This window comes from Ursus americanus, chromosome 5, assembly GCF_024610735.1.
Source record: "Ursus americanus isolate L20-20 chromosome 5, mUrsAme1.1.p, whole genome shotgun sequence".
NCBI lineage: Eukaryota > Metazoa > Chordata > Mammalia > Carnivora > Ursidae > Ursus > Ursus americanus.
This window is the reverse complement of record NC_142131.1, coordinates 64269684-64297261: the sequence shown is the minus strand read 5'-3', so window position 1 is coordinate 64297261 and position 27578 is coordinate 64269684. Positions and strand designations below refer to the sequence as shown.

The 27578-nt window shown below is 41.0% G+C and overlaps 1 protein-coding gene across 3 annotated transcripts in view; it reads left to right on the top strand.

Moving 5' to 3' along the window:
- MEGF10 (multiple EGF like domains 10) overlaps positions 1 to 27578 on the top strand; it is a 341217-nt gene that overhangs the window by 76892 nt on the left and 236747 nt on the right. For 2 of the 3 annotated variants that reach the window (XM_045794814.2, XM_045794812.2), the window contains exon 4: positions 14837 to 14973. The gene's annotated coding sequence lies outside the window, so the exon portion shown is untranslated. The remainder of the gene's footprint in view (positions 1 to 14836; positions 14974 to 27578) is intronic. The other variant, XM_087862339.1, reaches the window with a different exon arrangement.

The window sequence follows — 27578 nt, the reverse complement described above, 5'->3', positions numbered from 1 at the left end:
CTCATCAATGCCTAGTTAAAATGCAAGTTCTCGCCTATATGTTTTTATATATATATATATATATATATATATATATATATATATATTTTTTTTTTTTTTTTTAATTGGGGAAGGGGCTGAGAGAAAGGGACAGAGAGAATCTTAAACAGGCTCCATGCCAGTGCCAAGTTCCATGTGGGCTCGATCCCATGACCCTGAGATCATGACCTGAACCGAAATCAAGAGTCCAGTGCTTAACCGACTGAGCTACCCAGGCGCCCCAGGAATATTTTTTTAATGAAGTATGTGCAATTGCAAAAACATCACATATATAGTCTTTTTCTTTTTCGGTGGGAATCGCACAACATAAGATCTATCAGCATTCCTGTACTCTCACTCAGAAACCTATAGCACAAACCTACAAAACATTGATGGTGTCCATGTGGGAAGTCATCTTTTGTGTATCCCAGCTATCAAAAAAGTATTTTGATCAACCATACAGAGGCAAGACTGATTTATCTTTCTATTTTCCCTATTTCCCTATAGGAAATCTTACAAATTTTATAAAATAATTCCTATGAAGGGTGATCAAACATTATGGCAGGAGGGGCTGCTAATCTTCAGGTCCTCCCAGGAGAGTAAGAGAAAACATTTGTGTTCTCTCCCTTTAAAGAGGCAAACAAAGCAGGGGAAAAATACATACCATATGAAAAGAGCCTTACTCTTCCTATCCTGGCACATAAATGAAAAGGATTAAGAGAATTTGAGTGTAAGTGAGCTTAGAGGTCCTCTGATCAACCCCTGTAATTTTACAGATGAAGCATGAAAACTCCCTGGAGGGTCAGTGATTCTGCCAAGGTCAAGCCCTGTGGACTCCAGGGCACACCTCCTGGTCCTCAGTCTGGTGTGTGTTCTCTCTGTCACATTCACGTTCAATGTGGTGGGGAAGTTTTAGATAGAGTTGTTCAATGCCATGTATTAATACTATTTTACGAAAATGGATTTAGAAATTTTTGCTGGAGGTTTAAAAAAATTGAGTAAGTTCTCATTTATTTGAATTGGCTTGAGCGCATGGCCTGCCTGAAGGTTTCAGAAAAGGCTAGATAAATTTTCAAGATCCTTTTAGCCTTAATAGTGTATGATTTTCATTCATCCATCCTCTTTAGCAAGCATTTCTTGAGGCATCTTCCATAAACAGAGCATCATGTTGTGCACACAGAATAAAATAATAGGATAAAAAAATGGAGTGTAAAACCATGGAGCTCTCAGTGCTCGTGCAGGCAGAACCACGGCACTCAGGTGCCTAAGCAAAAGGATGGGACGTCCCAGGTATAAACTGTATGTAGGCAGTGACTGAATAAAGTCTCCATTGACCAAAGCTGCTGCTAGAGCAAAGTTCTCTGCATGGAGGAGGACTAAACATCCTAGTACAGTGGGTTTGGTTCAGCCGAAAAGGAAGGTATGCAATAGTTGTGAATTCCTGCTGTCATTGTTAAAAACGCCCATTGATTGAAACAAACTATTCCTGCTTCCACTGTGCTGGGGAGAGGAGATGTTCAGTTTCCCCGGCCTGTTAATGAACAGCCAAACGTGTTTTAAAAAAAACCCAAAACACCATCTGGGAGCTTAATATCCAGTTGGGGAGGAAACACTGTTCCTCCCCCCGCCCCCAGCCAATACACAAACACACACATTTAATAACAGTACATGGCAATTATCAAAATTATGAGACAGAGAACTGAATGCCATAGCATCTGTGTGGGCAGAAATGCTCATTGAACCAAATTCTTCTCCTTAAATTGAGATGTGTGTTAAATTTGTCCTACAGATATTTAAGAGGCATAAGCCATTAATTTTAGCATTTTCTAAGGTAGGGCGCACTCCCCTTTACAACCATGTTGAGGTTTGAGTGTGTAATAAGCAGGTATCCTAGGTGGTGATGGATCCTGTGCTAGGGTTGGTCTCCCAAACAAAGAAGCTTATGCAGAGGAAGTCAGTGCTCCATCTTGGGTGATAGAAAACAGTCAGGATAGGGGCACCTGGGTGGCAAAGTTGGTTGAGCATTGGATTCTTGGTTTTGGCTTGGGTCTTGATCTTGGAATCCTGGGATCGAGCCCTGTGTGGGGGTTCTGTGCTCAGCTTGAAGTCTGCTTGGGTTTCTCTCACCCTTTCCCTCAGCCCCTCCCCCCAACTCTCTTAAATAAATAAATAATAAATAAATAACCAGGAAAGTATCTGGGTAAATGTATTGAATTTATATGCATTCTTCTGTCTGGGATTTTGTCCACTATTTCTTTTGGCGGGGGGGGGTATGTTAAATTATGTTATTCTAGTCTGCAATCTTCAAAGCAATAAAATAAAATGAGTATATTTTATTTTATAAAATAGAAACATACACTGAAATCCTCCCATTCTCTTCCTTGCCCTTTCTCCCGTTCAAGCCTCTAGGCATTTCTGGGCTCCCCACTAGGAGATGCTCCTTAGCAAGGTGTGTGTGTGCGTGCGCACGTGTGTGCACCTGTGTGCGTGCACTACAGGATGGTGAGGAGAGGTGGAAGTTGATGTGAGGCGAGTTGTCAAGAGTTTGTCCAATACCAGGGGGAAAGACTGTGCACCCTGCTTCCCTAGCAGAATGCTGAGGAGGTGGTAAAACCCTGGAAAGAAAGGGAGCAATTTGAGACCACGAAGGCCCTGTAACTCTAAGACAGAGTCCTGAGCTTGAAAGACCACAGAGTGGGACTGTCTGCACAGAGTCCAGGCCTGGAGGGTATAGACAGCTCTGTAGGTTCCTGTGGCTTTCCACGTCCTAATGGAGCAAGGAATCACAAAATGATGGTTATGCCCACATGTGTGGCAGGGAAGTTGGAGATGGAGACGGAGTCGGATGGATGGGATCAAGGGATGTCCTAGCCATCCTGCAGCCAAGGACCAGATGCCTCCCTTCCCAAAACTTGACATGACTTTGACCTCCTGGAACTTAGACACAACCCAAGGGCAAGGCTTAGGGGTCTCCAACTGATCAGGGAACTTCCTGCTGTCTGGGGGCATTAGGCCTTCTAAATAGAAATTAAGTTTTGCCACAGAAGAATAGTTTTATTTCTGGCACCCCAGAATTTATTCACTGAGATTCAAGCCCACTATACCAATTTATTTTTCTCCCTAAAATATGTCTTAAACAATTACTTTAGTCTTTGTTTGAGCCGTTGAAGTTTCATAGGCAGGATCCAGATAAAAATTCACACACTATTCCTAAAACTGCTTCACTCCTCGCCTCGTGGTTTCCAACCAATTTTCTGGTAACTGTGCAGAGTTTAGAAACTTCAGGCCGAAGATTTGACATGACACGTGGCAGAAAAAAGACCTTTAGCAAAACCCACCAGAGCTGTCCTTCAAATGACTGGACTCTCTTCTGGAAACATTTCTGGGCAGATTGTTGTGGGGCCTGTATCTTTGGAGACTCTCCCAGAATTTACAAAATGTGAAACTGGACTTTATCAATGCAGTGGTAGCTAAACTCTTAAGCCCTGAGAACAGTTGCACATTGGTAGAAGGCAGAAAATGAGGGAATAGGTTATGTCCTAAGCCAGAGCTTACCAGCTCCCCATTTGCTGGAGGCAGGGAGAGTGAAGGGGGAGTGAGTGATCAAAGGCCAAGTTCTTTAAAACCACCTAAAACTTTATGGTTAGGAAGCTTCTGGGTGGTTGGCTTTGTCAGAGAAGCAAGCAAAGGAAGGCCACTTTCTTGAGCGCAGAATGAATGCTTGCTAGGCAAAAAAGTAAAGAGGTCTGTGAACCTCCATGGGCACTTAAGCAGGTGATCATAAATAGAGATAGAAAGAGAGGGAAGATCAGGGTTTCTACCCAGTTTAAGGCTTGCACTGTGACTAGAGTCCTCCCCATCCCCATTAAAAAAAATTGAAGAGAAATTCACAGACCATAAAATTAACTGTTTCAAAGTGTACAATTCAGTGGCTTTGAGTACATCCATGATGTTGTAGAACCACTACCAGTATCAAGTTCTAAATTATTTTCACCACCCCCAAAGTGGTCACTCCCCATTCTCCTCTTGTCCCTGATCCCTGACAGCCACCAGTCTGCTTTTGGTCTCTATGGATGTACTATTTCTGCATATTCATATAAATGGAATCATATGTGGCCTTTTGTGTCTGGCTTCTTTTATTTAGTGAAATGTTTCTGAGGTTCATTCACATTCTATCATTAGAGTACTTCTTATTTGACACACTACTTCTGATGGACCACAGAAAAGGTTAACATTTAATCGTATGTGCATATCACAGCTTTGGAAAGGGAGACCTAGGGTCCAGTTCATTTTTTCAAGTAGACCTCTTTGTCTTCTGTATTCTTTATCCTTATTTGAAATGAACATTGGTTATTTTTGCCCACCCAGACTCAGAGCCCCTAGTAACAGCTCCTGATTTTGCGCAGGGCATGATCTCTCCCCCACTCAGTCTTTGGAGTTCGGGTAATGCTGATCTAACTTCCAGAGTGGGTGCTGTCCTCAGGATGCCCATCTCCTTGGCCACAGTTCAACACAGACACATACTCCGGTTGCATGGATCCCCCTTGGAGCTCCCGAAATGTGTTTCCTTTCTGTTGGACTTGAAGCTAGAAGGTGAAAGCCTGCCAGGTGGCTCCACGTGGAGAGTCAAGCCAGTACAAACGTAAGCAGAGGGAAAAGAAGGTTTGAGAGAGCTGAATTCTGGTGACATTGTTGAGCCACTTTAGCCATGTTTAATTAGTTACAAACATTTTTTTTTTCTTTTCTTACAACAGTCTGAGTTGGATTACTGTCACAACCTGTCACTGGAAGGCATGAACATGACCACATTCACCTAGGGCCAGGGTGGTGTGGATGAGGACATTCTAACCCCATACTCAGGAAAATCCTTAGTGTTCTTTGAAGTGAGGACTACCGTCCTCTGTATCTTCGCATTTTGTTTGTGTAGTGCTTTATACTTTTACAGCAGTAGCAGGAAAGTAAAATACTATTTGGAGTTTTGATATTTGCCTACCTATCCATATCAAAATCTTTAATCTTAAGTATTTTTACTGTAAGTTTAAAAATTCTAAACTTCTTTCTCTTTGGTTTCATGACATTAGATCCTTGATAGAGATATTCTGTTTAGTTCAATAGAATGAAGGATAGACTTTCATTCAATAGCATAGAAAAAATGTGGGTCATTTTACCAGTAAAAAACCTTGAGGAATAACATTTTATATCATCAAGGTCTTTCTGATTCAAGTTGTCGTAAGTACCACAAACAGGAAAAAACAAAACAAAACAAAACCCTTTAAAAAATTGGGGTGGTTTTTCCCCTCAGTCTTTTTAGATTCTCATGTTTCACGCTAATAAAGATGGGAACTTTGTGTATTCCTTAAAAACATTCTCCTCTCCAATGTGACTCAAAGTTTAAGATAAATTCCCAACTAAAATTTGTAGACAGTAACCAGCAGAGATGTTTCCTCCTGTTTTCTCTTTTGCTTTAATTAAATAGAAGATAAATTATAGAGGAATCATCTCAAAGCTGTATTCTTTTAGTCAAGGATTTCTCTTTTTGTCTTGGAGATTCAGCTCACCTTTGGGCCTCTTGCGAAGAGCACCAGAAGTGGAATGGTTTCATCAAAAATTATTTTGGCATGCAATGAATTTCTTTAAAAATTTAGATTTCATACATTAAAAAAAAACCCTAAATAATGTAGTTGGGCATTGGTATGGATTGCATTGTGTCCCCTCAAAAGCTATATTAAGTTCTAACCCCTCATACCTCAGAATGTGAGCTTATTTGGAAAAAGGGTCATTGAAGATACAATTAGTGAAGAGTAGGGTGGGCTCTAGTCCAACATGACTGGTGTCCTTACAAGGAGATGGCCGTGTGAAGACAGGGACATGCAGTGAAGACACCAAGTAACAATGAAGTTCTACATCTGCAAGCCAAGGAATACCGAAGACTGGTGGCAAGCCCAGAAGAAGCTAGGGAGAGTTAAGGAAGGATTCCCCCTACAGGTTTCAGGGGGCGCATGGCCTTGCTGACACCTTGATTTCAGAGTTCTGGCTTCCAGAACTATGAGACAAAAACTTCTGTTGTTTCTAAGTCATCTAGTTTTTGGAACATCGTTATGACAGTTCCAGGAAACTGATAAATAATTGTATTTCTATGTAATGATTTTTTTGCAATGATAGAAAAGGATACCGTAAGTAAGACCCCTGCCCGTTTGAATATCAAGAGACTTTGAGCTGTTTGCCACATCTACTCTGAGAACGAAGGCCATCCTAAGCAACCAGACTTGTGATAAGCCAGAAAAGGTCAACATCACTCTGAAGGGACACATAGTTATTGTGAAGAGTCCCAGAGCTTTTAATCATTTTAATCAATATAGAGTTCAGTCTCCTTGGGAGGAAAAAGAAGAAGCCCCAGGTTGACAAATGATGTCAGTCAGTGCAGGCTGCTATAACAGAATTCCATAGATGAAGTGGTTTGTAAACAACAGAAATGTGTTTCTCACAGTCCTAGAGGCTGGGAGTCCAAGATCAACGCTCTAACAGGTTCAGTGTCCAGGGAAGACCTGCTTCCCGTTTCACAGATGGCTGTCTCACTGTGTCCTCTCATGGCAGAGGGGCAAGGGAGCTGACCCTCCAGGGTCTGTTCTACAAGGTCACTAATCCCATCTCTGAGAGCGCCACCATCATGACCCAGTCACCTCCCAAAGGCTGCATCTCCAAATACCATAACACTGGGGATTAGGTTTCAATAGATGAATCCAGGAGGGACACAAACATTTATTCCATAGCAGTGGGGAGAAAGAAAGGAACTGGGTACAGTTTGGACTGTCTGTAGTCATGTATAGAGGTGATCAAGGATGAGATTCTGGGCTTCCATTACAAGGTAAGGTGTGTGTATTTTCACTTCTCCATCAGCATCATTATTCGGTAGAACGGGTCTCTTGTTGAAATCTGTAGTTTCGGGGGGTGAAAAATACGTTTGTTGTGTTTGGATGAGGCCAGGAATTGCTTGTTCAGTATTTTAAGCCCAGAAAGATGAGTTAAGTCTTGAAGGAAATGACATTGAATTTGTATCATGTTTAGCTGCTTTGATTCAGCCACGACAGTTAAAAGCAAGAATATCAGAAAAATTCTGGATGGTCTATGTCTCTGGGGAAAAAACCCCAACAAACCCAGCAGAAACCCTTCCAGCCAGATGAATAAGATCTAAGAATTGTCCAGCTACAGAAACAAGATGCTGGATGATCCTAAGACCTACTTGTGGTATTTAAAAGATGCAGTGAAAGTCTTCTATTGATTTTAGACTTCTTATTTAAAAAGAGATTAAAAAAGAGAGGGAGAGACCTCCTGATAGGTCACTTGGCAGTTATGATCCATGATCCTTAAAAAAAATCTGGGAATTCCGTGTTATAATACAGAAGTCTATAATTATGATAGAGCTCAAAATGCCCCAAAGGCATGAAGGAAGCAGATGGTGTCCTGCACAACTGCTGTTTGCTTGCACTGTACCCACCTTCTTCCTAAACCCAGAGGTTCTCACACTCTTATGTGGGATCTCTGCATTTCCTCTCCTCTTCTCTTCTCCCCTACTCCCCCTTACTCCATTAAAAACACTTCTATAGAATTATCAAACAGGATCTATGAACACACTCATGCCCTTTAGATGGGATACCAACGATACAACCAATTCATTTTTAATGTGATAATTCTATTATTTTTGCCAAACTGTGAAAGAATCCAAACACACAAAAATCCAGACAGACAGCCGCTTGGAAGGCATTGCCAACTTCTAGGCGTCCCTGGGCGGCACCTTGAGAATTGCTGTGATAATTACCTAGTGCAGTGTTTCTTAACCCTGGTTGCACATTAAAATCACCTGGGAAGATTTTTGAGACATTCTCACTCCAGACCAATTAAATCGGAAGCTCTAGGGATAGGGCCTAGGCATCAGCAATTTGTAAAAGATCCTCAGGTGATCCAGCATGCAGCTGGGGTTGAGAACCAGTGGCTTAATGTCCTGTTGTGTTACTGTTGGAGTCAGGACGCTCTAAAATCAAGAGGCAGAGGTGAGCACCATCCATGCCCCTTACAGCCCTCTGCTTTTTGTCTGATTGGAGTTATATAAAGCCTAAGTGGAACTAAGATTAAGCCTGGTAATTGTCATGGCAATGCCCTAGATTTTTCTATCAAATCCAATCTTATTTGTGATGGGAGATGCAGAAGTGACTCTAGTGATGTTAAAATATTTCTGCTACTATTTAGAATATTCAGCATTAAACTCAACAGAGTTTTCCCATAAAATTTCAAACACGAAAACTTTTAAAAACAGCAGATCTCACCTGAATAAAAAAAAATTATCATTAATTGTAAAGTGTGCTTGATCACAGAGAATTATCTAGGCAATCAGCGACATGTATAGCCTTTAATGCCTTCTGTCTGCTGAATGTGAGTTCTGCATATTGATCACAAATTTGCAAATTTCTCTAGCTTATGCCTCATCACTCCCTTCTTTGATTAAATATAAAATAAGTGGATTTGAAAATCATAAAGCTGGGAGGGACTTGTGGAAACCATTTTGTCTAGCCCTGTCAATTTGCAACTGTGTACCAAATCCACGAAGAGAGTCAGGCTATTCTGGTCTTTTGTTAAATTCGTGAATGCTCTAGTATGAACCACTGCAGCATCCTTCTAACTGGCTCCCCCTTTCCTGCCCTCCTTTTTCTCCACACTCCACAGACTGTGATGGTTCTAGACACAAATCCAATCAAGTCACTCCCTGCCTTGCTTAACATTCTTCAGTGACTCCATATTTGCCTCTGGTCCGAATTCAAACTCCTTAGCCTCACCTACAATCCTTTGTGAACTGATCCGACCCTGTCTCCCTCTGCAGATTCATCCCCTAGAGCCTCTCTTTCTCTAAACTGCAAACAAGAGTTCTAAGTGGTCTGAATGCGGTTCTCCGAATGTGTCCTGTATACCACCACACGTCTGCACATGCTGTCCTTTCTCTCTGCAATGCTCTCTCTCCCCTTCTGTAAGAGACCCTTCCTCTGTTCTCCCATTTGTATAGTTCATATCAAATTGTAATGAGCATGGGAGTGAGAAATCAGAAATTACAGCACAAGGATGTTTTTTCCTGCTTTATCAAAGATTAGTTGCCCAAAGAGCCGAGGGTCCATTTCTGGGTTCTCTATTCTGTTCCATTGGTCTGTGTGTCTGTTTCTGTGCCAGTACCATGCTGTCTTTGTGATCACAGCTTTGTAGTACAGCTCGAAATCTGGCATTGTGATGCCCCCAGCTTTGTTTTTCCTTTTCAACAGTTCCTTGGCGATTCGGGGCCTTTTCCGGTTCCACACAAATTTAAGGACTATTTGTTCCAGTTCCTTGAAAAATGTCATCGGTGTTTTGATCGGGATAGCATTGAAAGTGTAGATTGCTCTGGGTAGCATGGACATTTTAACTATGTTAATTCTTCCGATCCATGAGCATGGAATATTTTTCCATCTTTTTGTGTCTTCCTCAATGTCTTTCAAGAGTGATTTATAGTTTCTAGAATATAGATCCTTTACGTCTCTGGTTAAGTGAATTCCAAGGTAACGTATGGTTTTTGGTGCTATTGTAAATGGGATGGATTCCCTAATTTCTCTTTCTTCAGTCTCTTTATTCGTGTATAGAAATGCAACTGATTTTTGAGCATTTAGAGCAGTTTTAGGTTCCTGGTAAAATTGAGGGGAAAGTAAAGAGCGTTCCCTTATATAATCCTGTCCCCCACCAGCCTCCTCCACTATCAGTATCCTGCACAAGAGTGGTACACTTGTTACAATCGATGGAGCTACAATGACACATAATAACCACACAAAGTGCAAGTGTACATTAGGGTTCACTCTTGGTGTTGTACGTTCTATGGGTTTTGACAAATACATGATGACATATATCCACTATTACAGTATCATACAGAACAGTTTCACTGTGCTCAGAATCTTCTGTGCTCCCGTCTGATTCATTCTTCCTCCTCTGTAACCTCTGGCAACCACTGTTTATTTTTATTTATTTATTTTTTTACCGTCTCTTACTTTGCCTTTCCCAGAATGTCATATACTTAGAATTGTACAGTGTGTAGCCTTTTCGGATTGGCCTTTTCCACTTAGTAATATGCATTTAAGATACCTCCATATTATTTCATGGATTAATTGCTTGCTTCTTTTTAGCACTGATGTTCCACAGTTTACCTATTTGCCTACTGAAAGGCATCTTGGTTATGGTAGTTACCAATAAAGCTACTATAAATACCTAGGGGGGCAGGTTCTTATATAAATTTTCAAGTCATTTGAATAAATACCAAGGAGGGCCATTGTTGGATTACATGGTAAGAGTATGTTTAGTTTTGTGACAAACCACCAAACTGTCTTCTGACGTAGCTGTTCAATTTTGCATTCCACCACCAATGCATGTGAGTTCCTATTCCTCCACATCCTCACCAGCATTTGGTGGTGTCAGTTTGTGGATTTTAGCTATTCCAATAGGTGTTAGTGGTATTTCATTATTGTTTTATTTTACATTTCTCTAATGATATACAACGTGGAGCATCCTTTCATATGCTCATTTGCTGACTGTATATCTTCTTTGGTAAGGTGTCTATTTAGGTCTTTTATCCCTCTTATAAATCAGGTTTTTAATTTTCTTACTGTTGAGTTTTAATAGTTCTTTTTGTATTTTGGATAACAGTCCTTTATTAGTTGTGTCTTTTGCAAATACTTTCTCCTGGTCTGTGATTCATCTTCTCATTCTCTTGACAATGTCTTTTGCAAAGCAGAAGTTTTTAATTTTAATGAAGTCCAGCTTACCAATTAGTTCTTTCATAGAGCATGCCTTTGGTGTCATATCTATAAAGTCATCACCAAACCCAAAGCCATTTAGATTTTCTTTTAGATTAGACTTAATAGATTTTCTCTATTTTGTAATAATGGCTGTGTTTAGCAATCAGCTCACAAGATTCCTGAAAATTTAACAATCCTCTCTTACGAGCTGGCATGAGCCAACTCCAGCACACCACTGCATGTAGCCATATGGGAATAGAGAAAATTGGAGTCATTATTTACAGTATGTACCAGAATAAATTCCAAATGGATCAGAGACATAAATGTAAAAATGAAATGAAACCATACAAGTACCAGGAAAGATGTGGATAAACTGCTCTATAACCTGGGAGTGAGGAACACTTTCTGAATTATGGCTTAAAATCCAGAAGCCTTAAGGGAAGTTGGATTATATTAGTTTCATAAAATGAACTGAGACTTATTCTTTCTTTTTGCATTTTTTTGGAACACCTTATGTAACATGAGAATTGTGTTTTTAAAACTTTAATAGAGTCCATTTAAAAAGCATCCAGGTCTAGAGATCTTTGGGATGAAGTTTTAACTACCAGTTCAATTTCTTTAATCCTTCTGAATCTATTTTGAATTACCTTTTTCTTTCTGTGCCAGTTTGGCATTTTGTGTATATTCTGGGAATGTATGCCTTTTATCTATGCTTGCTTTTAAAATCTGTAATTATTTCCTCCTCTTCATTATTTGACCATGTTTTACTTAATTTTTTTATCTCCTCTATTTTCCTATCAGTCTTTTAAAAAATTATTTTTATTTTTATTATTTTTTAAAAATATTTTATTTCTTTATTTGTCAGAGATAAAGAGAGAGAGTGGCAGGCAGGGGAGAAGCAGGTTCCCGGCTGAGCAAGGAGCCCAATGTGTGGCTTGATCCCAGGACCCTGGGATCATGACCTGAGCCAAAGGCAGATGCTTAACTGAGTGAGCCACTCAGGTGTCCCAGGCTTTTTTTTTTTTTTTTTTTTAAGAATTTTATTTATTTACTTCAGAGATAGAGACAGCTCACAAGCATGGGGGAGGGGCAGAGGGAGAGGGACAAGCAGACTCCCCACTAAGCAGGAACCCAGATGTGGGGCTGGATCCCAGGACTCTGAGATCATGGCAGAGCTGAAGGCAGATGCTTAACTGACTGAGCCACCGGGCGTCCCTCCTATCAGTCTTAACAGATTTATCTTGGTTAACTTTTCAAAAACAGAACTTTTAGTCTTATTTTCTCCTCCACTTAAAGAAATTATTATATTGTTTCTTATTGTATCCTTTCTTATATTCTTTTTTCTTCTTTGAGTTTCTTTTGATGTACTTTTTTAAAATCTCTTCTTGAGGTGGATGCTGAGCATATTTCTTTTCAACTTTTATTGTTTCCTGATAAACATATTTAAATGTATATATGCTTTTCTAAATATTTCTTTAATTATTCCCCATACATTTTGTGTTTTCATGTTCATTTAATTCTAGATATTTCCTCTTTTTTTTTTAGATTTATTTTTTTGTTTGACAGAGCGAGCACGCATGGGAGAGGGACAGAAAGAGAGAGTCTCAAGCAGACTCTTTGCTGAGTGCAGAGACTGACTTGGGATTGGCCTTTTCCACTTAGTAATATGCATTTAAGATACCTCCATATTATTTCATGGATTAATTGCTCATAACCCTGAGATCATGACCTGAGCCAAAACCAAGAGTCAGACAATTAACTGACTGAGCCACACAGGCGTCCCTAGATATTTCTTCATTTTGAGTATAATTTCATTTTTAACCTATGAGTTATCTAGTAATGTGGTATTTTCAAAATATGAGACATATAAAGAAATTCTGTTATTTATTTCTAATATTATTTCATTACGTTTGGAAGATATAATATACAAGACATTGTTCCTGGTGAGTTTATTGAGTTTTCCTGTAGACATGATACATTCATGTTAATATGTGTATGTTTCTAAAAATGTTTATTTGCTATTTGTTGCATGAACTATTATGGCATGTATATATCAAAAGATACATGTTATACACAGCATACCATCAGAACATACCTATCAGAGATCTGAACAATATAATTAATAGTATAAGCCTACCGATTATACTATTTAGATAAAAATCTACTTAATTTTTGTTTTCTTAATGCATTTCTGATAATTGGGTGTTAAAAATTACAATTATTTTTATGTTTCTCTCTGTATGCTGTCAGTTACTGTAACCTATTATTAGGTCCATATATATTTGTGATGATTATATCTTCTCACTTTATTGTTTTGTTTACCTTTTATCTCAACTTCTTTTTTTGTCAGCTACTATCTTTGCTGTTTTTTTGTGTGTCTTTGGGTTTTATGAATGTTTCTCATAGACAATATATTTTTGGATTTTGTTTTTCTTTTTTTTTAAGATTTTTATTAATTTATTTTGATAGAGAGAGAGAGCATGAGCAGGGGGAGCGGCAGAGGGAGAAAGAGAAGCAGACTTCCCGCTGAGCAGGGAGCCAGATGTGGGGCTCCATCCCAGGACCCTGGGATCATACCCTGAGCTGAAGGCTGATGGTTAACTGACTGAGCCACCTAGGCGCCCCTGTTTTTATTTCTTAATACTATTAGTAGAGTACTTGTTTTACTTGTGAGTTAACTCCATTTACATTTTTTGTGATTGCTTTTGTATTAGAAATTACTTCTCCTACCATATCTCTTATTTTCAATTACTGCATTTTCTTGTTGTTTTCTGTTGAGTCAAAAAACTATTCTGTTTTTGTTCGAGTGTGGTTGCCTTTCAGATCTCTACTCGTGTTTACTTGTTCTTATTAATTTCTTTTTTTTTCCTAAAGATTTTATTCATTTATTTGAGAGAGAGAGCGCACACATGCGCACAAGCAGGGGGAGGGGCAGAGGCAGAGGGAGAAGCAGATTCCCTGCTGATTAGGGAGCCCGATATGGGCTTGATCCCAGGACCCTGAGATCATGACCTAAGCCAAAGGCAGATGCTTAATTTTTTAATTAAGCCACTCAGACGCCCCTGTTCTTATTAATTTCTTAAACTTATCAACATCTGTATATTTCTCCTAACTAGACAAGTAATTTAGTGAACTTGTGTGTGTGCGTGTATATATATATAACTGTTCTTGTACATACACACACCCATGTTGTAATGGTTCTGCTTCTCAAATTGAACTCTGTTGTACCCAAATACAGAAAGAGAGGACAAATTAAAAAGAGATAAGGAAAACCCCAAACCAAGAACCATCAGAATAAAACTTAAGAACATCAAAGATAAGGAAAGAATTCTAAAAGCTTCCAGAGAATATGAAGAGATCATTAATGAGAATAAGAATCAGGTTGAACAGTGGGCACAAGATGACAAATGGAAAAATACTTTTTAAATATTAAAGGAAAATAAATTTGAACCTTGAGTTTTATATTTAGCCAAATTGTCTTTCCAATGTGATGGCTTAAATATATATATATATACACAAATATATAAATATATATATACACAAATATATAAATATATATATGTATATATATTTTTCCGGATAAGACTGAGAAGGATGTTATACTGAAAACAGTTATTGCAAGCAGCACTTAAAATTCAAGAAATATGGGAAAGGTGATACACTTGCTTGGCAACGTTTATGTTTTTATTAAGGACCAAAGTGAGAAAAAGGATGGGTTTACAAATATATCCAAAACAAGCTAGAACGAAAATTTGAGATGACATCAGTACGCTAGGAGTGGGAAACGGGAATACATGTATTGCAGGGATTTGACCTTATGAAGTGTGAACACTTACCAAACAGTCTCTGCAAGGGTGTGGCCTTTGTGTCCAGTGCTGGAGCTTTCACACTGTAGATCAGGAGATTGAGAACAGAAGATGGAAGTAAAGGTGGCAAGACATGCTGGAACTCATGAGCTCACAGATGGAAACTCCTGTTACTTCTTGTTGCATCTAACGTTGATTGTATGTTTCTTACAGAAACCAGAGCCTTTTATCACGATTGCCAAACACACACCTGGTCTGGGAGTCAGTGAAGCTTTAGTGAGGATCTATGCGAGTTGCAGAGGTTGGAGGAGATTCCACGGCTGCTTTGCACCAAGGAGGTGAGCTAGCAGGTTAGTGAGAGTGCCCTTCACACTTTTCACAGGGACCTGGCCTATGGCCCACCTCAATGGAAATGCATGGGAAGTGGAGTCTGGGGAAACTGGATTCAGCCTAGCCAAGTGGACACAAAGCCACTGCTCATAGGGGTTAGCACTCTTGCTCCCACTGTCCACATCTGCTAGCTTTCTTCTGTATTTTCTCTCTTTACCCTTTTCTGCTGACCTCTAGGAGAGCTTGTCCATCTGATCTTTCTTTCTTTTCTTTTCTTTTTTAAGATTTGTTTATTCATTTGAGAGAGAGAGTGTGTGTGCATGTGCGTGTGTGGGGGGAGGGGCAGAGGGAGATGGAGAGAGAATCTTAAGCGCGGAGCCCGATGCGGGGCTCTCTCTCACCACCCTGAAATCATGACCTGAGCCGAAATCAAGAGTCGGACACTTAACCTACTGAACCAGGTGCCCCTGTCCATCTGATCTTTCAACTCATTGATTTATTCATCACTGATTTATTCATCACCATCTTGCTTTATGTCTTTTTTTTTTTTTTTTAAGATTTTATTTATTTATTCGACAGAGATAGAGACAGCCAGCGAGAGAGGGAACACAAGCAGGGGGAGTGGGGCTTATAGCAGAGGAGCCTGATGTGGGGCTCGATCCCATAACGCCGGGATCACACCCTGAGCCGAAGGCAGACGCTTAACCGCTGTGCCACCCAGGCGCCCCAGACCTTAACTTCTTAATATATTTATCATCATTACTTTAATTTCTCAGTCCATCTCCTCTCATAATTCTGATTCAGATGGTCTAATAGACCATCTGAATGTCTTTCTTATATAGTAGTTGTAGTCCTTACATGGATTTCTGTTTTTTGTTTCGTTTTGTTTTCGTGTGTGTGTTTTTTTGGTCCCAAGAACCTCTCCTCCCTTTGACTCTCAGTTGCTAAACATGGTTATGGGCTGGGAAATGGCTACAGCCCAGACTCTAACTGATGTACCTGTAGGTGAATTAGAGCCAGGGAAGAGAGCCTCAGGGGCCCCAGAGCTGTTGGTGATCGTTCCCATTTGCCCGCCATCCAGAAATAACTTTTCTAATGTGTATTTCCCATTTAAATGGGAAACAGCCTCTGGACTCTAGAAACATACCAGATAGATTTGCTCTCCTTGTCCCAGGGATTTAGTGTGGGAGGGGTCCAGTGGTGAATACCCAAGGGTAGCTGGGCAGTACACATTCCCTATTTTCATCCCTGCTTACTCCCACAGGGCTTTTGGGCTGCCCTCCTTGTACCCTGCTGACCTCTGCAGCCTCAGCTGTTGCTGCCAGTTTCCGTGGCATTCGACACACTGTGTTTGTCCATGTAGGGAGAAGCAAGAGCAGAACAGAAAGTTGCCCTCCTCTGGCTGCCTTCCCCCAGGCTGAAGCCGTTCTCCCCCAACCCCCTGCCCTGTTCCTGCCCCCCATCCATTTCCCGAGTCTGCAGTCTTCCCAGGGGCTTTTCATAGTGTTTTATTTTATTTTATTCTTTGTTGTTAGTTCCTCAAATTCAAGTTTCCCTGTGGCTTCTGTAGTTTCTCTAGGGTTGATTTTCAGGAAGGAGCCAGTGGCTAATGTAGTTTGTCATCTTGACAGGAGGAGAGAATGGTTTATAGAATGAGCAGGTGTGCCACAGAAAGAGGAGAGAATCTGAGACAGCAGACACATGAATCTTAAGAGGAAGGCTACAACTGAACCACAAGAGTTGTTTTTCCCTACATTTAATTTAAAATTTTTAATTAATATGTCTGAGCATATATGTATAAGTGTGTATACATACATATGTATGTATGTATATACATGACTTCAGAAGTGAAATAATGCTGTCAGGCTTATGATGGAAAATAGCAATCTTCACCTTTTCCTACTCCCAATATTCTGTGCCCTCAAGGCAAAAATTTTCGACTCTAAAGAAAAAAACTTTCTTAAAATAATAGTAAAAAATTTTGAAAAACCACTTTCTTGTGGTATTTATTTACACATTCTCAGTGACGTGCATATATTACTCTTTCTTGGTTTTTAAATGTTAGATACCATGTTTGGCTTCCTAAAGTAGAAGATGACGAGTTAGGGCTTATACCCCACTGTGTTCTCCCTTCCACTGCATCCTCCCCCTTCGTACCCCGGCCGCTGGATACAGGTAAGTCCTCCTTCCATCATCAGTAAGGAAGGTTTACACTATCATGCCTGTGCAGGTCCTGTTCATGCCTGAGACATGTAGCACACTAAGATCATATATCCTTTCTTAAATATCTTTTTATTTTCTTAGGGTAAATGCGTGCCTTCCCTGCCCTCCTCCCCGCCCCTACCCCCATTGTTCAGTGTTCTCTGTGCCTATCTAATTCTGTGGATACTTCGATAAGAGTTGAAAGCATCAGGTAATCTAGCAGATTCTTCCCTTTCCCCATTCCCATCCCTCTGTGCAGACTTTATCTTCCTGCTCACACTGGACTTGGCCTTCATCATCATCTTGGGAACTTCTTTTGCCTGCCTCCTTGTGTTAGATCTCCTGTTTCCTGATTTTCTCTCTCTCTTTTTCTGGATTCATTCCCTTGTTTGGTGCTGAAACACCAGTAGTATCTCCTGGTTGCTTCCTAGGAGAGTCTGTAAGAGGCAGAAGTATTAAGTGTGTGTGCAGTGGTCATTTGCCATTTCGGCTGTCCCACATTTTTGAACACCCCTTTCCCATTGTTTTAAGAGTTTCCCGCATTATAAATTCTATATTCTTTTTTTTTTTTTAAGATTTTATTTATTTATTTGACAGAGAGAGCGCACAAGCAGAGGGAACAGCAGGAAAAGGGAGAGGGAGAAGCAGGCTCCCCGCCGAGTAGAGAGCCTGACATGGGGCTTGATCCCAGGACCTTTAGATCAAGACCCGAGCCGAAGGCAGACACTTAACCAACTGAGCCACCTAGGTGCCCCAAAATTCTGTATTCTTGACAAAGAACATGTTTTAGGTCACTTTCCAGTTGTTAGCTTACAGGCATGTGGTTTTGATTCTGCCAGTCAGCTGCACCTGTGCTGGAGTCAGAATCTGGATCCAGAGCTGTATGACTTGGGAGAACATCAAGGCCAAGACTTCTACTTGGCAGGTGCATAGCTGGGTGTGGCAGCCCAGCAGGTGTCTGGAGTCCAGAGTGGGACTGAGGCATCTGATTTTGCAGCCTCCTGATGAGGGCAGAGGCAGAGGTTGGAACTGGCACCTGTGACAGCTGCGTCCTGATTTAGTGGCTTCTGTCCGAGGCACTGACTCCCTCGGCGGGCAGGTCTGTGCTGGGGTGTCAGTCCTGGAAGTGTGGTCCATCTTCTCCCAGTCTCTGAGCTCTCTCTACCTCATAACTAGCCTTTTTGGCTTAATTTGGTGTCTTAGTTTGGGCTGCTATCACAGAAAACCACACTCTTAAAGCCAACAGACATTGATCTCTCGCAGTTCTTGAGGCTGGAAGTCCAAGATTGGGGCTCCAGCATGGCCAGGTTCTGGTGAGTGTCCTCTTACGGCTGGTCTTACATGGTACAAGGGACAAGGGAACTTTCTTGGGTCTCTTTTAGAAAGGCGTCAGTCTCATTCATGAGGGCTCCACCTCATGACCTCGGCGCTCCCAAAGGCACCCCCTTCTAGTACCATCCGTTGAGGGTTAGAATTTCAACATACAAATTTGGGGGTGGAGGAGACACAAACATTTAACTATAGCAACTGTCTAGAGTAACTTCTGCTGTATTAGCTTAACCTCGCCAATGTACCTTGTATGCCTAAAGGTATCTTGATTCTACAGCAAGACATATGAGTTTGATTGAGAGCAGATTTCTAATTTGGAAACTAGTTCCCTCAAAAACTAGAAAGCATTTCTCCATCGCCTCTGGCTTCTAGTGTTGTTGCTGATAATTCTGAAGCCCTTCTTTTTCTGAGTCTGTATGTGGTTTACTTCTTCTCTGCAAAGCTTTTTTTGTTTGATCTCAAAGTAGTATTTATTCTTAAATTTTTTTGTTTTTATATTTTGAAATCTATAAATGGTCATATTTTAAAGAGTCATAATGTTCTGTGTGTTGTCTTATGAAAAACAACTGTTTTCTGACTTTGCCCCCCCATTTCCTTACCATTAGCAGCAACGACTTTCACCACTAGTATATATGAATATATTATTAAATGCATTTTTAGCACACAGGAAATGGATCCCAGGAAGTCTTTCAAAATTCTCACATTTGGCTTGCTACTCGCCTTTTCAAAAAAGCATTATGCATAAAAGTCAATGACTGCCTTGTACCTAACCCTGTAATAACAATTGTTTCAGTTTTTCCTCCCTTTTCACTCATTTGATGATAGGATCTGAACCTAGGCTGGAATCTGAAAGTAGAAAGAGGCTCTACTTCTAAGGGGGGACAAGTAAGAGGTCTGGTTTTTTGGGGTCCATGAAGTTCCTGGCACCAGCATCTGGGACAAAACTCCTGACATGGGGAAAAGGCCAGGGAGGGAAATCTAAGGAGCCGGAGTAGGAAGCCCAGGAAAGTTGGTATGGAGTTTCTTGGCTGAGCTAAGCACTAAGAGATTGGAATCTCCCTCCATGGAACCTACAAAAACCACTGTAGCCTGGGCAGATGGTGTATTAGCAGAGCCCAGCCTCAGCCCATCACTTGGGACCCCACTTAAGCACCAGCAGAAATAGCAGCATCAGGCAGAGGAAGCCACTCCAGGCTGTCCAAGCCTCAGCTACAACTTTGTATACCTTTGGTGTGCCTCCGTGTTCTCTGCCCACCAGCTTCAGAAACTGTCATTAATTGCATCAGCTTTAAGAGGGTCCATTTAGTTCCAGAGTTGCAAAGTAGTGAAATAGGAACAAGCAGGATTCCCTTCTGAGACTATTTGGAATCCTGAAATTTCTGTACTTAAGGGGGGAGGGCAGGGAATCTAAGACGTAAACTGCTTTCCTGTTAAAATGGACATTGAGTTTGGCATCAGGAACCCTCCTAGGACACAGCTGGCTGCTATTCAACAGTCTATGAAATAAGACCCTAGCAACTCTGGTTACCTGTTGGGTTATGGACAGAATGCTTGTGTCCTGCACCCCCACCCCTCAATTCCTGTGTTGGAATCCTAACCCCCCGTGTGATGGTATCAGGAGGCAGGGTCTTTGGCAGGTGATTAGGTCATGAGTAGGATTAACATCTTCATCAAAGAGACCTCCGAGAACTTTTGTCCCTTGTGCCACTGTGAAGACACAGTGAAAAGATGATCATTCAGTGAACCAGGAAGTGGGCTCTCACCAGACACCAAGTCCGTAGGCTCCTTGATCTTGGACTTCTCAGCCTCCGGAATGATGAGAAATAAACGTGTGATGTTTAAGCCATCCAGTCTACAGTATTTTTACGACAGCAGCTTGAATGGACTAAGATGTTTGCTTGCTTTATTTGTTTATTAATTTATTAGCACCTCATGATGAAAGGTTAGGGAGAGAAGGAGCACAAAGTGGGAGGGACTGGACCTGACATGACTTTCCTTGTCCAAAGCCCACCCCAAGTTTTCCCTGTTGAACCAAAGCAGTTTCTACAACTGACAAAGATACATTCGACTCCAATTTGTATATTCTGTGGTTTGAGAAACCATTTCAAAACATAAACTCGTCTTTTGGAATATGTTGGGTTTTTGGTTTAAAAAAAAATTTTTTTAAAACGAAGATAGGGAAGAAAAGCATAGCAGCTTAAGGCTGAACATAAGGAGCTCTGATTTTAGTTTCCCTGAACAATAGCCAAAAATGAAACAAAACAAAACGTCAAAAAAAAAAAAAACCCTCAAAAACAAAAACAAAACCATAAAACAAAAACCCAGATGAAAGAAACACTTGGTGCATTGCTGGATTCATACACTGGGGTGCATGACAGGGTTCCAACAGACAATAATAAGCCTGATAGGAAACGCAGGGCGATATTGGCTGTTGAAGCATTTCTGGAAATGAAAAGAGGCAACTAGCCCAAACCAGGCCCCACATCTGTGACTCTCACTAAATGGACTGTCTGCTCTATCACAGCTGTTTTCAAGGTCCTGGAAACCAGTTCCCTAGCTTAATCCAAGGTGAACCAGACCCACAGAATCTTTCCGGTCACACTCAATTCTTCTGTAGCTGTATTTGCACAGACATTTTGTCAGCTGTCCTGATTCCCTGGGTGATGTGGGGGTGTCACCATGACTGTGACTAATGAAAGATACATTTGTCCTTTGTAGGTAGAGAGAAAGGGCACTAAAGAACACTTCCATATATTAAATGGAAGGTGTAGGTTGGAAATGAACGAATGGATTCCAATAAGATAAGGGAGATTGTTTAAGTTTGATAGCAAGTGGTTATAACTTGAAGAAATTCGAATATGAGAGGTTCTAGTCAAGCATTTTTCACAAGAAAAAGCAAATCTCTAAAGTAAGCAAAAGTAATCAGAATGTATCAACTCAAGAGAGAACAAGATATGGCACTTGGAAAGGAAAGGTAATAACGGGGATAATAATGTTCAGGCTCTGTTATTTTTTGAGGTTGGTTCAATAAAATGTAATGTAACATTAACAATGTCTTGGAAAAAAACCAATCAACTGCTCTTCTGTTTTTATCTATGGCTCTATATTCCACATGAATTATTCACTGCCGTGGTTAGTCCCTTGTAGCTGGTGTGTCCCTGCAGAGCTCTGGGTTGTGAAGTAACAAGGGAAGTAAAATTTGCGATATTTTATTTAAGGATAAATGTTAATTACAGCTTTATTTATAAATAATCATTTGTTCTTAAGTGCTTCCTCATTTCAGCTATTAATTTCACTCCATTCAAATCTAGGATTCTTCACGTGTATGTTGTTGTCTGGTACGTTACGCCATCTTTTTCAGTTCAAAATACCCTATTCACGGAAAGAGTGATTCCTTTCACATTGCTTGCTAACCTGTTATCTTTCCATTGCTTCTGAGGGATGGCCATGTAATGTGTTACACTGAGAGCAAAATAAAGCTTGAGGCAGAGAACCCTATCATAACGTTCAGCTTGGGTTTATTTTTCCCAGGTATGATATTTTTGAGAATCTTTTTAACTGAGGGCTTTACAAAGATAATAAAATAAGTTTTTGAGAATAATTGAAACCAAACCCTGGAGTTAAAACTGATGATCAAGTTCAGCATCAATATAGATAACAAACATCCCGCTATTTTATTTTATTTTATTTTTTTTTTTAAAGATTTTGTTTATTTATTCGTCAGAGATAGAGACAGCCAGTGAGAGAGGGAACACAGCAGGGGGAGTGTGAGAGGAAGAAGCAGGCTCCTAGCAGAGGAGCCTGATGTGGGGCTCGATCCCGTAACGCCGGGATCATGCCCTGAGCCGAAGGCAGATGCTTAACGACTGCGCCACCCAGGTGCCCCCAAACATCCCGCTATTTTAAAGTGGAATTTAACCCAATTCTCTCCCTCCTCTGCATATATGGCTCAGGGAATATTTTCTGTTAGGGTATCTGTTCTCCTGGGCTCTTCTATTCTGCAACCACAGTCCATGGTCGTCAGTGTCCCAGGCTCTCTGTGATGGGATGGGCCCATATTGCTATTTTCAGACTGTTCTCTGGCTCTATGTATGTCATGGCTAATTTTGCTTCAAGTCCAGGCCTTACCAGTTGTTTCTGTAGATCTGCTTGAGTGTGGAATGCTCTAGAAAATACTAATCTCCTACTCTACTTATGTACCTGGGAGCAACTCTGGGGTCTGTGCCAGTCCCTCCATTCTCTCCTTCTCCTCCAAGCACTGTCCCACATCCACCTTCTCTCTTCTAGCAGTGGCACAGTACTCCCACTGTTGTTCCAGGTGATGTGGAGGGTTCTGTTCACCTTCTTTTGGCTAAAAGAGTTTTCTCCCTCATGGAAGTACGGTGAAATAGATTCCTCCATTGAATGGTAGCAAGATATTTCCTACTCAAGTGCCATTAAACAACCCCCAAGTAATAGCGGTTCAGGAGATGCATGATTCCATTTTACGATTCATTCAAGGAAACCACTTAGACACAAGGATGTGTTTTGCGGGAGTTAGGGAGCATTGCTTGTCCCTCCATCACCAACTAATCTCTTCCCCTCCCTTTCTCTATTCCCCCCCTTTCCCTCTTCCTTCCTTGCCTCCTTATTCCTTCCAATTACTTCAGAAAGAAGTTTGACTTACTACATCCTGGACACAGAAGTGGTGGCTTGTTAACCCACGTTCCCATGCATTCTCAGTCTTGACTGCATCAGATTAGTCTCTAAGAGCTTGGGGGAAAAAAATAAACTTGAGCCCCACTTCTAAACTACTGAAACGAAATCTGTAGGCATGAGACTTAAGAAGTCTGTATTTCTAAAAAATCTCCACTCTTTTAAAAATACTCTAATGTGCGGGCAGATTTGAGAACCCAGAGCCTGAATATTGCCTGTGGTAGCCATGATGTGTTAAAGGCTGCATCTAATCCTCCTGATTGTGTTGGAGTTAGTTTGGTTTGGTTTAACCCTCTCTTTGATGGCCTGGCTACGGGGACAGAAGAGTGGCAAGGAGAAGAGTGTGAATTGTCACGTCAGACTGCCAAAGTTCACATTCTGACTCTACCCCTGTGTGTTTTACTGAGCAAGTTATTTGGTTCCTCCATGCTTCAGTTTATTCATCTGTAAAATAGGCATTAAAAATAGTACCCATCTCATAGCATTGTTGGATAATTAAATAAGATGAAAAAGGTCAAGGACCCCAGAACAGCACCTGACACAGAGGAAATGCGGTCAAATCCTAGCCATTACCTTTCTGTGATCATGATGGAGTCATAGACATCTCCTAAATTCCGAAGGACTTTGAAAGATGATCTGGCCTTCAGGCAGTTGGATGGAGTCATGATCCCCATTTTGCAGATTAGGAAGCTCAGGTTCTTAAGTGATGTGCCTGCCCAAGATGATTCAAGATGAAAATAGCAACAATTATAACAACAGAAATAATAACAAGTAATATCTGTCGTGTGGTTACTATATGCTGAACACTGCAGTAAGTGTTTGAGGTACATTGTAACAGTAACCCAGTGCTTTTCCACCTGGGGGTCTTGTGAAAATGTAGATTCTGATTCCACAGGTCTAGCATGGGGCTCGATAGGCTACTTTTCTAACAAGCTCCTGGGTGATGGTGGCATTGCCCATCGAGGACTCACACTTTGAGTTACAAGGGTTTCACCTGAACAACAGCTCTATGTGATGGATACTATTTTTTGTCCCTGTATTGCATATAATAAGCCAAGATTGTGAGGATAAATAGCTTTCTCAAGGTCACAGAACTTGAAGTGGTCATTTTGGGGCTTCGATCGATTAGCTCATTCCAGAGCCTGCCTCCTTAGCCACCATCCCCGACTTCATTCATGTGTGTGTGACTGTGGTATCTATGCCCATTTGGCTTTTCCTACTAAGCAGCAGAATGTGGAAGAAATGGTATATGTTCCCCAAAGTGTTCAGGTCATGTCCCTACTTAAAGCAGAGATAGCTATGGAATGTTTTATGTGGTTTTAATTCTACATCACAGCCCTGACAGTTTCAGAACAGAATGACCCATCCATGCCTGTGGCTTTTCTTGCGCATAAAAGAAAGTCTTAAATTCCAGCTGGTGTCAGACTTCATGCTCAGGTCATTCCTGAGCTATAACCCGGGCTACCCACCTTTTTAAATCCTGACCTTCATTTGGTTGGAACCCATTTCACTAAGTTTAGAATTCTTGGCTCCGTGTACTTAATTCGGACCGTTGGCTCCCCCGTACTTTTTTTGTCTTGGCCTATGCAGCAGACACAGAGATGGATCTCTCAGACTCCTGTTGAAGAAAGAATGTGCTGCCCAGCATCAAGAATGGGGCTTAGCTGACACGTCCAGCTGTTAACTCCTTAAGGTCTGCTTCAGCTTTGGGGCCCAGGCCAAACCCTTCTCGGGCCCCCAGGCCTGGCCACCTCCCCTAGTGCCAATCCCTCTATGGCCATTCTTTACTCATAGCTCCTCGTTGGACTGGCAGAGACTTTGTCAGTTAGGTATCATGGTGGCACAGCTTCCCATGCCCAATCCTAGTCTCTCCTTTTTGTTTACGCAAATGTTACTCTCCAGTACAGTAAACATTTTGTACTCCTAACCATCTCAGAGCCTCTCCCCAGGGATCCCAACTGATAGCTCCCACTACTCAAGTGAGAGGTCCCAGTCAACCTAATCCAAGCTACCAACCCTCAATTGGTACCTGTTATTCACTACCAGGCCTGGCCTGGTACTCACTAGACATCTACAACCAGGCAGGTGCTTCATCATATACAGTCACTCAATAAACAGGTGCATATTGAGTAACCATCATGTACTAATATCTTCATAAGCGTGATCACCTCTTCTCAATGTCTGATATAAAGAAGAAATGTGGCAAATTTATATACCATGCCTCTATTTAGCCTTTGGCTCCTGCGGTGAATTGTTTGCCAGAGTTTTAACTTCAGCAATTACATACTGTATTTTAGGATCATTGGGCCCTGCCTACATAATTACAGTGTTGTAACATAGTGAGGAAAAACAGATGTCACCAAAATAAGATAAGAAGTGACTATGTCTACGGTGAAAAAAATACAGTGACCGTGAGTCAGCAACAATGAACGGGAGTTCACAAAGTAAATCACAGACTGGATTCAGAAAAATAAACACAGAGTAAAAGACTCTGAGGGTTGGGTGTTTGTTGTTGTTGTTGTTTCTTTCTGTTTGCTTGCTTGCTTATTTTCTAGTTTATTAATACTACACAGAACTGGGTCTGGGTCTGGATTATAACATCAAATCAGGAGACAGGCAGTTGTCAACATGATTTAATTTGATGGGCTCTCAGAATGCTCGCCGTATCCCAACATTCCTATTTTGAGGGGTTTGGAGTTTTGAAGGGGGGAATGGGCATCATTAAACAGTGGGCATTTCCCACAATTATAGGCCTGTGTCATCGCTATTTAGATGTGTGTCTAGACGTGTGTCAGTGGACAGGTGATGACAACAAAGGCTGGCCATTCCAGGGGACAGGATGAGATCTTTCAGTCTCTGGAGAGGGAGAAGCAGCTGAGAGATGGGGACAGTGTCAGGAAAGAAAGAAATAAAAGACAAATTCAACTTTGATTAGAGTAGACTGGGTAACCAAAAACGAGTGTTAGAAAACCTGTTGAGAGACTAGAAGTAACTCATAAAGTGGAGGGCTGGGCAGTAATATCTGTGGGACAGGCAGAAAGATTTGGGGAAAAAAATTCATTATTAGGTCAAAGAAAGGAAGTAAACTTTCAACGAAGTCATGAGCTTTTTCTCCAGAAAGTGGGGTTTCTCTTGATGCAGAAAGGGTAATGGGGTTAGATCTAAAAAAATTTCTTATCAACAAAGACTGACATTATAAATTAATAAGGGAGGTTGTGAAATTCATATTCATTGAGGATAGCTCCAGTATGACCCTGCATGAAGTTGAGAAAACAAGAAGCAACCAGTTTTAAAGCCCTTTTAACCCCACAGTTCTCTGATTTATGAGAAAAATGAACATCTTCACTTTTTCCTACGTCACTTGCAGCCTGGCACATGCAGTAAAGGTGTGGTTTTCTGAATAGCCTAGGAAGCCACCAGAGCACACACACAGTGAGGTGACTCTGTCACCCATGGAGCAGCTAAAATGACATCAATAAATCATAAAATATGCCCAAGAGGGCATTATAAATCATTTAGAGTTGCTATTAATGTTTTAGACGTGTTCATTTTTAGCAGTGTGTTAAATTTTAGCATTTGCATTCCATTTTAATTCAGCACTTGATAATTGAAGTAGGAGACTGTTAAAAATGATTTTAGGTTATTTTTTGTTGTTAATCATTTAAGGATTAAACAGAATAAGGGAACTGATGGTCCTCAGCTTCACTCTCTCTCTAAAATTCCTGCCTGGCACCCTGGGCACTGGTTTTCTTGGACTGTGGTAGTGTGGTAACTGTTGGTCTTCCGTGGTGACGATGGAGCGTTCACATGCCCTTCCCGGTAGGTAATTCCCCTTCCTGGCTGTGGAGCTTTCATGTCTCAGGAAACGTAGCAGTGTGGTAGCTGGTAAGGTGAGCCGTTCATTCCTGATTATCCAGGACTTTACTAGTTTTAGCACTCAAAGTCTCCACTTCCAGGAAACACATTGGTCTAGGTCAAACTGGGATGGTTGGTTATCCAGGTTTGTCCCCAAATCTAAAAGAATATTCTTTGGCAGTACTGGCCCCAGGAAGAACAGTGGATTCTAGTATATTCATCTTTCGAGCCTTCTTACTTTCTTTCTGTGAACTGCGGTCCACTCCGTTCTTGACTTCTTTAGTGACTTTATATCTCCTCTCGTTGGTCAGGGCATCCTATCAGACTATCCTCCTGGGGGTATCTACTCTTTACATTATTAAAAGCATCCCAAGTTATTAATAAAAACTACTTTTTACTGAGAATGTATTTTGTGCCCAGCAGTGTGCTAAGTTTTTTATATTATAGTATCATAGGTCTTTACAGAAACCCTTCGAGGAGGAAAGCATTATCACAAACATTGGCCTTGCATATCAAGAAAGGTGTATGGTCAACAAAATGTGCT